Genomic DNA, 15,133 nt, shown 5'->3' with positions numbered 1-15,133 from the left:
CATCCACTACGGACTATGAGAAATAGAATTATCGGTAAGTAAATTCTTATTTTCTCTAACGTCCTAGTGGATGCTGGGGACTCCAAAAGGACCATGGGGATTATACCAAAGCTCCCAAACGGGCGGGAGAGTGCGGATGACTCTGCAGCACCGAATGAGAGAACTCCAGGTCCTCCTCAGCCAGGGTATCAAATTTGTAGAATTTAGCAAACGTGTTTGCCCCTGACCAAGTAGCTGCTCGGCAAAGTTGTAAAGCCGAGACCCCTCGGGCAGCCGCCCAAGATGAGCCCACTTTCCGTGTGGAATGGGCTTTTACAGATTTTGGCTGTGGCAGGCCTGCCACAGAATGTGCAAGCTGAATTGTACTACAAATCCAACGAGCAATTGTCTGCTTAGAAGCAGGAGCACCCAGCTTGTTGGGTGCATACAGGATAAACAGCGAATCAGATATTCTGACTCCAGCCGTCCTGGAAACATATATTTTCAGGGCCCTGACTACGTCTGGCAACTTGGAATCCTCCAAGTCCCTAGTAGCCGCAGGCACCACGATAGGCTGGTTTAAGTGAAAAGCTGAAACCACCTTAGGGAGAAATTGAGGACGAGTCCTCAATTCTGCCCTGTCCGTATGAAAAATTAGGTAAGGGCTTTTATAGGATAAAGCCGCCAATTCTGAGACACGCCTGGCTGAAGCCAGGGCTAACAGCATTACCACTTTCCATGTGAGATATTTTAAGTCCACAGTGGTGAGTGGTTCAAACCAATGTGATTTTAGGAATCCCAAAACTACATTGAGATCCCAAGGTGCCACTGGAGGCACAAAAGGAGGCTGTATATGCAGTACTCCCTTGACAAACGTCTGAACTTCAGGAACAGAAGCCAGTTCTTTTTGGAAGAATATTGACAGGGCCGAAATTTGAACCTTAATGGACCCCAATTTGAGGCCCATAGACACTCCTGTTTGCAGGAAATGCAGGAAACGACCCAGTTGAAATTCCTCTGTAGGGGCCTTCCTGGCCTCGCACCACGCAACATATTTACGCCAAATACGGTGATAATGTTGTACGGTTACATCCTTCCTGGCTTTGATCAGGGTAGGGATGACTTCATCCGGAATGCCTTTTTCCTTCAGGATCCGGCGTTCAACCGCCATGCCGTCAAACGCAGCCGCGGTAAGTCTTGGAACAGACATGGTCCCTGCTGGAGCAGGTCCCTTCTTAGAGGTAGAGGCCACGGGTCTTCCGTGAGCATCTCTTGAATTTCCGGGTACCAAGTCCTTCTTGGCCAATCCGGAGCCACGAGTATAGTCTTTACTCCTCTCCTTCTTATGATTCTCAGCACTTTTGGTATGAGAGGAAGAGGAGGGAACACATACACTGACTGGTACACCCACAGTGTTACCAGAGCGTCCACAGCTATTGCCTGAGGGTCCCTTGACCTGGCGCAATATCTGTCCAGTTTTTTGTTGAGGCGGGACGCCATCATGTCCACCTTTGGTTTTTCCCAACGGTTCACAATCATGTGGGTGAAGATCGTGTCTGCTGAGGAAGTCTGCTTCCCAGTTGTCCACTCCCGGAATGAACACTGCTGACAGTGCTATCACATGATTCTCCGCCCAGCGAAGAATCCTTGCCACTTCCATCATTGCCCTCCTGCTTCTTGTGCCGCCCTGTCTGTTTACGTGGGCGACTGCCGTGATGTTGTCCGACTGGATCAACACCGGCTGACCCTGAAGCAGAGGTCTTGCCTGACTTAGGGCATTGTAAATGGCCCTTAGTTCCAGGATATTTATGTGAAGTGACGTTTCCATGCTTGACCACAAGCCCTGGAAATTTCTTCCCTGTGTGACTGCTCCCCAGCCTCTCAGGCTGGCATCCGTGGTCACCAGGACCCAATCCTGAATGCCGAATTTGCGGCCCTCTAGGAGATGAGCACTCTGTAACCACCACAGGAGAGACACCATTGTCCTTGGAGACAGGGTTATCCGCTGATGCATTTGAAGATGCGATCCGGACCATTTGTCCAGCAGATCCCACTGAAAAGTTCTTGCGTGGAATCTGCCGAATGGAATCGCTTCGTAAGAAGCCACCATCTTTCCCAGGACCCTTGTGCATTGATGTACTGACACTTGGCCTGGTCTTAGGAGGTTCCTGACTAGGTCGGATAACTCCTTGGCCTTCTCCTCCGGGAGAAACACCTTTTTCTGTACTGTGTCCAGAATCATCCCTAGGAACAGCAGACGTGTCGTCGGAATCAGCTGCGATTTTGGAATATTTAGAATCCATCCGTGCTGTCGTAGTACTACTTGAGATAGTGCTACTCCGACCTCTAACTGTTCTCTGGACCTTGCCCTTATCAGGAGATCGTCCAAGTAAGGGATAATTAAGACGCCTTTTCTTCGAAGAAGAATCATTTCGGCCATTACCTTGGTAAAGACCCGGGGTGCCGTGGACAATCCAAACGGCAGCGTCTGAAACGGATAGTGACAGTTCTGTACCACAAACATTAGGTACCCTTGGTGAGAAGGGCAAATTGGGACATGGAGGTAAGCATCCTTGATGTCCAGAGACACCATATAGTCCCCTTCTTCCAGGTTCGCTATCACTGCTCTGAGTGACTCCATCTTGAACCTTTTTATGTAAGTGTTCAAGGATTTCAGATTTAAAATGGGTCTCACCGAGCCGTCCGGCTTCGGTACCACAAACAGCGTGGAATAATACCCCTTTCCCTGTTGTAGGAGGGGTACCTTGATTATCACCTGCTGGGAATACAGCTTGTGAATGGCTTCCAATACCGCCTCCCTGTCGGGGGAAGACGTTGGTAAAGCAGACTTCAGGAACCGGCGAGGGGGAGACGTCTCGAATTCCAATTTGTACCCCTGAGATACTACCTGCAGGATCCAGGGGTCCACTTGCGAGTGAGCCCACTGCGCGCTGAAATTCTTGAGACGGGCCCCCACCGTGCCTGAGTCCGCTTGTAAGGCCCCAGCGTCATGCTGAGGACTTGGCAGAAGCGGGGGAGGGCTTCTGTTCGTGGGAAGAGGCCGTCTGCTGCAGTCTTTTTCCCCTTCCTCTGCCCCGGGGCAGATATGAGTGGCCTTTTGCCCGCTTGCCCTTATGGGGACGAAAGGACTGAGCCTGAAAAGACGGTATCTTTTTCTGCTGCGAGGTGACTTGGGGTAAAAAGGTGGATTTTCCAGCCGTTGCCACCAGGTCCGATAGACCGACCCCAAATAACTCCTCCCCTTTATACGGCAATACTTCCATATGCCGTTTGGAATCCGCATCCCCTGACCACTGTCGCGTCCATAATCCTCTTCTGGCAGAAATGGACATCGCACTTACTCTTGATGCCAGAGTGCAAATATCCCTCTGTGCATCTCGCATATATAGAAATGCATCCTTTAAATGCTCTATAGTCAATATATTGTCCCTGTCCAGGGTATCAATATTTTCAGTCAGGGAATCCGACCAAGCCACCCCAGCACTGCACATCCAGGCTGAGGCGATTGCTGGTCGCAGTATATTACCAGTATGTGTGTATATACTTTTAAGGATATTTTCCAGCTTTCTATCAGCTGGTTCCTTGAGGGCGGCCGTATCAGGGGACGGTAACGCCACTTGTTTTTATAAGCGTGTGAGCGCCTTATCTACGCTAGGGGGCGTTTCCCAACGCGCCCTAATCTCTGGCGGGAAAGGGTATAATGCCAATAACTTTTTAGAAATTAGCAGTTTTTTATCGGGGGAAACCCACGCTTCACCACACACCTCATTTAATTCATCTGATTCAGGAAAAACTACGGGTAGTTTTTTCACACCCCACATAATACCCTTTTTTGTGGTACTTGTAGTATCAGAAATGTTCAAAACCTCCTTCATTGCCGTGATCATGTAACGTGTGGCCCTACTGGAAAATACGTTTGTTTCCTCACCGTCGACACTGGAGTCAGTGTCCGTGTCTGTGTCGACCTGAGGTAACGGGCGCTTTAGAGCCCCTAACGGTGTTTGAGACGCCTGTACAGGTATTAACTGATTTGCCGGCTGTCTCATGTCGTCAGTCTTTTGTAAAGTGCTGACACTATCACGTAATTCTTTCCATAAGACCATCCAGTCAGGTGTCGACTCCCTAGGGGGTGACATCACTAACACAGGCAATTGCTCCGCCTCCACACCATTTTCCTCCTCATACATGTCGACACAACGTACCGACACACAGCACACACACACAGGGAATGCTCTGATAGAGGACAGGACCCCACTAGCCCTTTGGGGAGACAGAGGGAGAGTTTGCCAGCACACACCAGAGCGCTATATATATATATATATATATATATATATATATATATATATATATATATATATATATATATATATATATATATATATATATATATATATATATATATATACAGGGATAACCTTATATAAGTGTTTTTCCCTAATATAGCTGCTGTATATATTTATATGCCAATTTAGTGCCCCCCCCTCTCTTGTTTTACCCTGTTTCTGTAGTGCAGGACTGCAGGGGAGAGTCAGGGAGCCTTCCTCCAACGGAGCTGTGAGGAAAAAATGGCGCCAGTGTGCTGAGGAGATAGGCTCCGCCCCTTTTTCGGCGGCCTTTCTCCCGCTTTTTTATGTAAAAATAGGCAGGGGTTAAATACATCCATATAGCCCAGGAGCTATATGTGATGTATTTTTTGCCAAAAAGGTGTTTTTATTGAGTCTCAGGGCGCCCCCCCCCCCCCCCCCCCCAGCGCCCTCAGTGACCGGAGTGTGAAGTGTGCTGAGAGCAATGGCGCACAGCTGCGGTGCTGTGCGCTACCTTAGTGAAGACAGGACGTCTTCTGCCGCCGATTTTCCGGACCTCTTCAGTCTTCTGGCTCTGTAAGGGGGACGGCGGCGCGGCTCCGGGACCCATCCATGGCTGGGCCTGTGATCGTCCCTCTGGAGCTAATGTTCAGTAGCCTAAGAAGCCCAATCCACTCTGCACGCAGGTGAGTTCGCTTCTTCTCCCCTTAGTCCCTCGATGTAGTGAGCCTGTTGCCAGCAGGTCTCACTGAAAATAAAAAAACCTATTTAAACTTTTACTCTAAGCAGCTCAGGAGAGCCACCTAGATTGCACCCTTCTCGTTCGGGCACAAAATCTTAACTGAGGCTTGGAGGAGGGTCATAGGGGGGAGAGCCAGTGCACACCAGGTAGTCCTAAAGCTTTTTACTTTTGTGCCCAGTCTCCTGCGGAGCCGCTATTCCCCATGGTCCTTTCGGAGTCCCCAGCATCCACTAGGACGTTAGAGAAATTATATCTCTCTCTCTCTCTCTATATATATCTATCTATCTATCTATATATATTTATCTCTATATCAACAATCAAAATCAGGGCCGCACTCGGAGTCTTTAAAAGCAGTGAAAAAGCTGTATTAGTGAGGTCAACGTTTCGGGGACCACCTCCCCGTCTTCAGGACAAACATACAGTGACAATGGTGAGCAATAAATACACACTTACCCCCCTCCTCTTTCTGATGTCCCCGCCAGCGTCCACCGCAGACACGCCGCCGCACTTCCTGTCCAGTGTTCTGCATGCTTCGTCTATATCGGAAGTGACGTGTCGTTATGGGCCGCGTGACCATGGCAACGCTGGAGGGGAAGGAAGAGCTGCTTCCCCTCTGGGCCTAATTAACTTTCTGTGAGATTAGTAATAAATACAATGTAATAGAAGTGATTGTCAGTAAATACGTCCTCAGCAAAAATGTTCTGGGGATAGAGATATATATATATATATATCTCTCTATCTATCTATCTATCTGAGTTTCACATTAGGAGAGAGGGAATGATAAAAGGAGAATAGGCTCAAGCTAAACAGAACATCTAATAAGCAGCCAAACATCTAGATCATTAGATTTTAATACATGTAATAAGGGTGTGGTTTCATTGTGCACAAATAAATATAACACTGGAGTCAAGCACTCATCCTGACATCAATTTAATAATAACTATTTTGTTGGTGTACGGGTCTTACTACATGATAAGTTTATGCACAGACGGTATTAAAAGGGTTAAGGTGAACACAGACGGATTTTAAGACGAACGATATTTTTTTATTAATTGTATTTTGTATTTATTGCATTCATTCAATGGATGATAGCGGTGCAGCTAAGCATTAGGTGCCACCGGTTTTATATATGTACGTGAAGCATGTTTTTGTTAATATACAATATTATGGGTTAAGTGTTCACTCTCTCCTTCCCCTGCAGCGTTGCCATGGTCACGCGGCCCATAACGACACGTCACTTCCGGTATAGACGAAACATGCAGAACACTGGACAGGAAGTGCGGCGGCGTGTCTGCGGTGGACGCTGGCGGGGACATCAGAAAGAGGAGGGGGGTAAGTGTGTATTTATTGCTCACCATTGTCACTGTATGTTTGTCCTGAAGACGGGGAGGTGGTCCCCGAAACGTTGACCTCACTAATACAGCTTTTTCACTGCTTTCAAAGACTCCGAGTGCCGCCTCTGATTTTGATTGTTGGTACGTCAGGGAGAGGATCCCTGGGGAGGGCACCGGAGCGAGGTACACCCTGAGGGGGAGGACTGGAGTGCCGGAGTCAATTTGCGACAAAATATATAAACATACATACATGATTTTCTCGTAGTCCATAGAGGATGCTGGGGTCCATATTAGTATGGAAGGGTCCACCAGGAGCCATTGGCACTTCAAGAGTTTAACAGTGTGGGCTGGCTCCTCCCTCTATGCCCCTCCTACCAGATTCAGTCTAGAAACTGTGCTGAGGAGACGACATACTTCAAGAGAAGGACTTAATACAGATAGTGGCAAGATTCATACCAGCTCACACAAGGAGGCAAATCCGCCCAATATGCCGGAAAACTCAGCAACAGCTGAAACAGTACTGAAACATTAAAGAACGCAGAGCTTACCTAGGAACCAGGCAGTACTGAACTAAACCACTGCAGGAAAATGAAGCGCTGGGTGGGCGCCCAGCATCCTCTACCGACTACGAGAAAAGGATTTACCGGTAGGTAATTAAAATTATTTTCTCTTACGTCCTAGAAGATGCTGGGGTCCATATTAGTACCATGGGGATGTACCAAAGCTCCCAGAACGGGAGGGAGAGCGCGGAGGCTCCTGCAAAACTGCTTGACTAAACTTGAGGTCATCAGAGGCCAAAGTATCAAACTTGTAAAACGTGTTCGACGCAGACCAAGTAGCTACTCGGCAAAGCTGTATAGCAGACACACCCCGGGCAGCAGCCCAGGAAGACCCCCACCTTACGAGTAGAGTGGGCCTTAACAGATTTTGGACACAGCAATCCTGCCATAGAATATGCATGCTGGATGGTGAACCTGATCCAGCATGAAAATCGACTGCTTAGAAGCAGGACACCCAATTTTCTTTGGATCAGAGGACAAACAGTCAGATTTTCTATGACGAGCCGTCCTCTTCACAAATGTTCAAAGCCCTCACAACATCCAAGGCCTTTTGAAGCAACTGAGGAGTCAGTAGCTACTGGCACCACAATAGGTTGGTTGATATGAAAAGCTGACACAACCTTAGGAAGGAACTGCGGACGAGTCCTGAGTTCCGCCCTATCATCATGGAAGGCCAGATAGGGACTTTTACAGGACAAAGCCCCCAATTCCAACAGACACGCGTCGAGCAGAAGCTAAGGCCAACAAAGTGACCGCCTTCCATGTGAGAAATTTGATTTCAGCCTCCTGTAGAGGCTCAAACCAATCCAATTGCAGGAACTGTAATACCACATCAAGATCCCAGGGTGCCGTTGGTGCCACAAATGGAGGCTGGATGTGCAGAACCCCTTTCAAAAAGGTCTGAACCTCAGGGAGGACAGCCAATTGTTTTTGGAAGAAAATGGATAAAGCTGAGATCTGGACCTTGATGGAGCCCAATCTCAGGCCCATATCCACACCTGCTTTCAGGAAAAGGAGAAAACGTCCAAGTTGAAACTCCACCGCAGGAAATGTCTTGGATTCACACCAAGACACATTTTTTTACAAATTCAATGGTAATGATTAGACATTACCCCCTTTCCTAGCCTGTATCAGGGTAGGAATAACCTCACTAAGAACACACTTCCGAGCTAAGATCTGGCACTCAACCGCCAAATGTAGCCGTGGTAAGTCTTGATAAGCGTACGGCCCGTGCAGTAGAAGATCCTCTCAAAGAGGTAAGGGCCTTGGATCTTCCAGCAGTAGATCCAGCAGAACCGCGTACCAAGCCCTCCTTGGCCAGTCCGGAGCAATGAGGATTGCCAGAACCTTTGTTCTTTTTATAAATTGAAGAACTTTTGGACTTCGAGGAAGTGGAGGGAACACATACACAGACGTGAACACCCACGGTGCTACTAGTGCGTCCACCGCCACTGCCTGTGGGTCTCTTGACCTGAAACAGTACCTCCGCAGCTTCTTGTTGAGGCGGGAGGCCATCATGTCTATGTGAAGAACCCCCCACCAACCAGTTACCTCCTCGAACAACTCCGGGTGAAGGCCCCACTCTCCTGAATGGAGATCGTGTCTGCTGAGTAAGCCCGCTTCCCAGTTGTCTACTCCCGAAATGAAGATTGCCGACATCGCCACCACGTGCCTTTCTGCCCAGAGGATTCTTTTCACCTCTGACATTGCAGCCCTGCTCTTCGTTCCGCCTTGTCTGTTTATGTAGGCCACTGTGGTCACGTTGTCCGACTGCACCTGAACAGCCCGATCCTGCAGAAGGTGTGCTGCTTGAAGGTGGCCATTGTATACGACTCTTAGCTCCAGGAAGTTTATCGGGAGAAGGGATTCTTAACTTGCCCACCTTCCTTGGAAGGTTTCCCCCTGAGCGACTGTTCCCCAACCTCTTAGACTTGCATCCGTGGTTAGGAGGATCCAGTCCTGAACTCCGAACCTTTGGCCCTCCAGAAGGTGTGGTAGTTGTAGCCACCAGAGGAACGAAATCCTGGCTTTCGGTGACAGACGTATCCTCTGGTGCATATATAGGCGAGATCCCGACCACTGGTCCAAGAGATCCAGCTGAAAGGATCGAGCATGAAACCTTCCGTACTGCAGAGCCTCGTAACCAACTTCCCCACTGATGAACTGATACCCGGGTAGGCTTCAAGACATCCCGGACGATTGTTTGAATCACCAACACTTTCTCCACTGGTAGAAACACCCTCTGCACCTCCGTGTCAAGGATCATCCCCAGGAAAGACAGCCTCCTTGACAGCTCCAGATGAGACTTTGGAAGGTTCAGGATCCAACCGTGCTCCTTGAGAGCAATGGATCGTAACAACTTCTCTATGGACGATGCCTTGATCAGCAGATCGTCCAGATACGGAATAATGTTCACCCCCTGCTTGCGGCGGCGAACCATCATCTCTGCCATCACCTTGATGAAGGCTCTCGGTGCCGTGGAGAGACCAAACGGCAGTGCCTGAAACGGATAGTGATCGTCTAACAGTACAAACCTGAGATAGGCCTGATGCGGCGACCAAATGGAAATGTGGAAGGAAGCATCGCTGATGTCCAGGGACACCAGGAACTCCCCCTCCATCAGTCCTGAGATAACTGCTCTCAGAGACTCCATCTTGAATTTGAAGTCCTGAGATAAGGGTTCAAAGATTTCAAGTTCAGAATTGGTCTTACTGAACCATCCGGCCTCGGTACCACAAAAAGGTTCGAATAGTAACCTTTGATCCACTGATGAGGCGGAACTGGAACAATGACCTCGGACACTACCAATTATCGGATAGCGTCCAGAAGAATCGCTGTCTGCCGGCAAAGCTGGCAAGCCTGATTTGAAGAAACGGTGAGGTGGGAGAGCTTGAAACTCCAGCCTGTACCCCCTGGACACTATATCTTGTATCCAAGGGTCCAGGCCAGACGACACCCACACGTGGCTGAAATGCCAGCGTCTTGCTCCCACAACCTGACCTACCTCCAGGTTGTGCGGTCCACCGTCATGCTGAGGACTTTGAGGTACCAGAAGCGGGCTTCTGGACCTGGGAACGTTCGGGAGCAGGCTTTTTGGCTTTGGCACGACCACCTCTAAAGGTGTGAGAAGGCTTGTTCTTTCTAGGCCTCACGGGCCGAAAGGACTGTGACGTGGTGGGAGTAAAGGGCTTCTTTGTAGCTAGTGCAGCTGAGGGGAGAAAAGGAGCCCGACCTGTATAGGGTAGGCTCTCCACACTGTTCCTGGATTCCACGTCCGCAGACTACTGGCGCAGCCAGAGACCCCTGCGAGCAGAGACGAACATGGAGGAGATCCCTGCAGCCATGGAACCCAGACCCTTCATGGATTCTACCAGGAACCCTGCAGAATCCTGTATGTTACGTAAAAACAAATCAACGTCGCCTTTATCCATCGTAGTCAAGTCCTCCTGCAGAGTGATTGACCACTTGGCTATAGCTTTAGAAAAAATGCACAGGCAATAGTAGGCCGCAGTATAGCCCCTGAAGCCGTGTATATGGATTTGAGCGTAGCATCCACCTTGCGATCTGCCGGATCCTTCAACGCGGTAGATCCCGGGACTAGCAATACCACCTGTTTTGACAGCCTGGAGACAGAGGCGTCAGCTATAGGCGGAGACTCCCATTTTTTCCTACCGTCTTCCAGGAAGGGAAAAGCAACCACTACCCTTTTAGGGATCTGGAATTTTTTCTCCGGGTTTTCCCAGGCTTTTTCAAATGTAGTATTTAATTCCTTAGATGCCGGGAAGGTGAGAGGGGCTTTCTTACTATCCTGCTCAGGTGGTGTGTCAGAAATATGTAACACATCCCGCATGGCCTCAATCATCAACTGCACCTCCTTAGCAAGTGATGCCGTCCCCCTCGACACATCCCCATCACTGTCTGCTGTGTCAGAATCGGTATCCGTGTCATCCTGCATAATTTGGGCAAGAGCACGTTTGTGAGAATGTACCGCAGGGGGCCCCAAGGAAGCAATACCAGACCATACTGCCATAGAGGATTGCAATACCCGAGTTGCATGCTCAGTCCTTGCAACCCTTTCAGAAATCTGAGAAATAGCCCCCCTAAGACAGGCTAACCACTTCGGTTCTCTAGCTGGGATCTGCGCTACAACAGTGCAATCCTGATTACATGGGATGGGCTCTTCCGGAGAAGATAAATCCTCTGCCGCATATGAGAGAGTCTCTAGACATGTTTGCTTGTACACCCCACATACACAGGGTACTGGGCAGAGTTTGCCCCCCCAATAATGGCAGAGAGACACAGAGATTGGATCCAACCCACACACAGCGCTATTACAGGTATAGGGAGACCCTTAACCAGCGCCGACTGTGTCCCTTAATAGGCGACAGTCTATTTATACAGCCCCCCCATCCTTCCACAACCCCCTGGTACCGTACAGATAGCTGGAGGTGCTCTGGAGGGACTGCTCCTCACAGGCAGCGTGGACGCCGGAAAATGGCGCTGAAACGCTGCCGGGTCCGCTCTGAAGCTCTGCCCCCATAATGTCTTCCCGCTCTGAAGATTATACTGGCCTGAGGAATTTTTGTGCTGGCTGAGATCCAGGGACCCCGACAAGCTGTGTGGTCAGTATAGGGTGTGGGCGTCGGCTCAGGGCATCCCTCACAGCGCCGCACTATGTACCGCTGAGCCCCGTAGCGCAGTTAGTACTGCGCTCCTTCCCGGTAGCCGCCATCTTCACACCGGCGCCCCGCTTGCTAGGGGAAGGGGGGGGGGGGGGGGGGTGACTCACTCGCCGCAACTTCAGCTTTGCAAGGGGGTGGCGGCATGCTGCTGGGGTGAGCGTTCCCCTGCGGTGGGGAGCGATCTGTCCCATTTGGAGGTCTAAAATAAACTTTTACCAAGAAAGCTCTGTAGAGCTCCCCTAGCTGTGACCGGCTCCTCCAGGCACATTTTCGAAACAGAGTCTGGTAGGAGGGGCATAGAGGGAGGAGCCAGCCCACACTATTAAACTGCCAATGTCTCCTAGTGGACCCGTCTATACTCCATGGTACTAATATGGACCCCAGTATCCTCTGGGACGTAAGAGAAAATAAAAATCTGCAACCTACTATTATGGCTACCTTCCACATTTATTGGAGTCACTACAACACTGGATGGGAATCTAGAGCAAACACTTGGAGGGCCATTAAACAATACTAGACAAAAAAAAATTATTGTGTACATATATATATATATATATATATATATATATATATTGTCGAAGTCAGAAAAATGTCTCAATGCACACTGCCATATTTGCACCGCACACGGGTCCGTGCTGCGCATGCGTATGCTCTCCCGTGGAAGCGCATACCCGCAATAGCGTGCACTCGCACGCGCAGTATGCGCATTTACGGTAGAGTTTATGTGATCGTAGCGTGCGACTCATTCGTTACAAAAGTTCACAATTAATGTCGTTTATAGATCATGTTCCCCTCAATAGTTTCTGTAAGTTTGGTTTAGATAGAATGTCCCTGAGCGGAGGAGTCCCTCTTTGTATTGCACGAAGGGTCTAACAGGAGTCATACAGCAGTATTTGGTACCCATCGGAAGAGTATTTAATTAGCAATATTCCGGTGTTGGTTTGGAGCGTATTAATCGCTCGTGCGAATAGTTATGAACATAAGAAGTTTATGTCCATTTCTATTATTTACCCATACTCAGGTATGCGGCGGGAAACCCAGTTTCCCACCCACCTGAGCCGTTTAAACTCAGCACAGCCCACCTGTATGAATCAACCTATGACCTTTGGTTACAGTACAGGGCCGAATTCCTGTGTCCAATAAACTGAAGGATTGTAGGACCAGGAGATTGCATTGTGTGTGGGGCATAAATAGGCAGGCCGACCACATCCAGCGCTCACTCTCTCATCAACGGTTATCTGCTGATAATCGGGAGCTGGATATCGAGGCGCAGGCGATCATACCCTTTGTGCGTAAGTTCTCTCCGTAATCATTGTCTTTCTGTGAGCCAATTCCTCTCTCTCCCTCTGTGTCTATTTCTCTCTCTCTATTTTCTCTTTTCTCTCGTAACTCCCCTAGACTAAACTTTATAGTATTGTATTGTATTGTGTTAGGCCAGGATAGTATTGTAGTTTATCCCTTAGTTAGGTGTTTGGTTAGGAAGTCTTTGTTATATTGTAGTGTATCATTTGTACTGTGTTACTCTTTTACAAGTATACTAGATATAATACAGATAATAGGCTTTGGAACCCTAAAACAGTATCTGTGTATTTACTATAGTGTTAAGTGTTCACTTGAGCGTCGGTGACGCTCAAACAGCTTTGTAGGTAGTCAGGCTACACAAAGTTGCATTTACACCCTGTACTCACATTAAAGGTATTCTGTGTGTTTCGTCGGTATAAGGTTTAATATCAAGGTATAGTGTTGTGAGCGTCTGCATCGCTGGTGACCTCCTCGTGGTCTCGAGTGTATGCTACGCCATAGCGAATCATTCCCCTAGACATAACCAATAACGTGTCCTGTGATCGCTGGGCCGTGAGCGAACGTGACGCTTGAGCGTCTCGCCTACGGCTGAGCGATCGTTACGCAAATAGCGTACCATTACGGTATTTCTATAGGAATTTAGCATTGTCAATTGGGGACTCGTCCGATCCTTTTCACATCTGCACTAGGTAGATCAGCAGACATTATCCCCCAGCAAAAGGGTGGGAGGTTGTCTCGCAGTTGCTGACGGGATAAGCGTCTGCTTCACTTAGGTAAAGAGTGCTGAAGGAATCCGGTAACCGGAAGTAAGAACAAAACGCTTGTCTTTTAAAAACTGTTTATTTGTCTTTTGTCTTGCGTACGCACGCATATATCTGCATTTCTGTTCCATTTTTCGTATATCACTATTCCTGTTTGCCAAATTTTATAGTTGATAGAAAGTGCTAAAAGGAGATTTGCTGTTATTTAATAAATAGAGGTAATAGTTAAAGAATAGAACAACACACGGCTTGTCCGAGAGACGAGGCAGCCAGTGTGCAGTGTGGATTGCGGTAGATGATCAGGGATCATCTACATTGATAAAATATATATTGTGTTACGGTGGATCCTTTGCATTGCGTACACGTGTCGCTAACAAAGACTAGCGTACGCAATCCGAAAGGCAGACGCACGCAGCGTACATTACGCAACGTAGCGTCTGGTTACGCCCACGTAGCTCAAGTTGTGATAAAGTTGAATTAGCGCAAAAGCGATAAGTAGCGCAAAAGCGATAAGTGGCGCAAAGGCGATAAGTAACGCACAGCGGTAGATAACGCGACGCGGTAAATAACGCAAATCTATTTTTTGGAAAATCTGAAATTTAGTTTAACAGATCCTGCTCCTAATTGGTAACACTCTTGGCCTGAAGACAATTTCTGCGCAGAAATAGATATAGAAACAAAAGTGTACATGTGTTGAGTGAGTGTGTTTTGTATACAAAAGTTTATATAACTTTAAGGTGGAACCAAAAGGAAAGTCGGGTACTCGTTAAGGAACATACGTGTAAGTGACATATACGGTGGCCAGGGAGGCATCTCTGGTTAAATAATATTTGAGCATTAGAGTATAGCGGACCATAAGGTAACAAGACCAGGAGGTCATAAGGTAACAAGACCAGGAGGTCATAAGGAACAAGACCAGGAGGTCATAAGGTAAAAAGGTCCGCTATAAAAGTCCAGTGGCACAACGCCTGGGGTGTTGGTGCAGAACCCATATAGGCCATTAAGCTCTGGCTGAAGGAATTCGCAGCCGAAATTTTCGATTCCACTGGTCGCTCCGCACATAAGATTAGTTGCTTATGTGCTGAACGATTGTACCGCACGTAATTGTGTGCATTAGTAAACCTGACCGGTACTATTTGTGTACGAAGGTCATAAACGCTATTTGTACATTCTGACGTGATTTGTGTAATTTTTTATTTTTGGAAGGGAAGTTCGCTGGTCACTCAGGAACTATCTAACAACCCCAACGTTTACTGGAAAGAGTAAGTGTCCTGCGGGTATCCCTCATATGTTCCAGTAAACTGAAGGTTCCATAGGGGCCCTGTATCGAGTACGCCAGCACCACGTCGGTGTGATCAGGTCGTATTGGTCGAGGTGGGCGAGTGAGTGGGGTACTCGGTAAACCGCCACCGCCGGCCTACTGCGGAGTAATTTGGTTGTCTGTAAAG

The 15,133-nt window shown here is 48.4% G+C and overlaps 1 protein-coding gene across 6 annotated transcripts in view; it reads right to left on the bottom strand.

Annotated features, from left to right (window-relative positions):
* Positions 1 to 15,133, bottom strand: part of RPA2 (replication protein A2) — a 158,785-nt gene that overhangs the window by 84,547 nt on the left and 59,105 nt on the right. The window lies entirely within an intron of this gene.

Source organism: Pseudophryne corroboree, chromosome 2 (assembly GCF_028390025.1).
Source record: "Pseudophryne corroboree isolate aPseCor3 chromosome 2, aPseCor3.hap2, whole genome shotgun sequence".
Taxonomy (NCBI): Eukaryota; Metazoa; Chordata; class Amphibia; order Anura; family Myobatrachidae; genus Pseudophryne; species Pseudophryne corroboree.
This window is presented reverse-complemented; position numbering and strand designations above follow the sequence as displayed.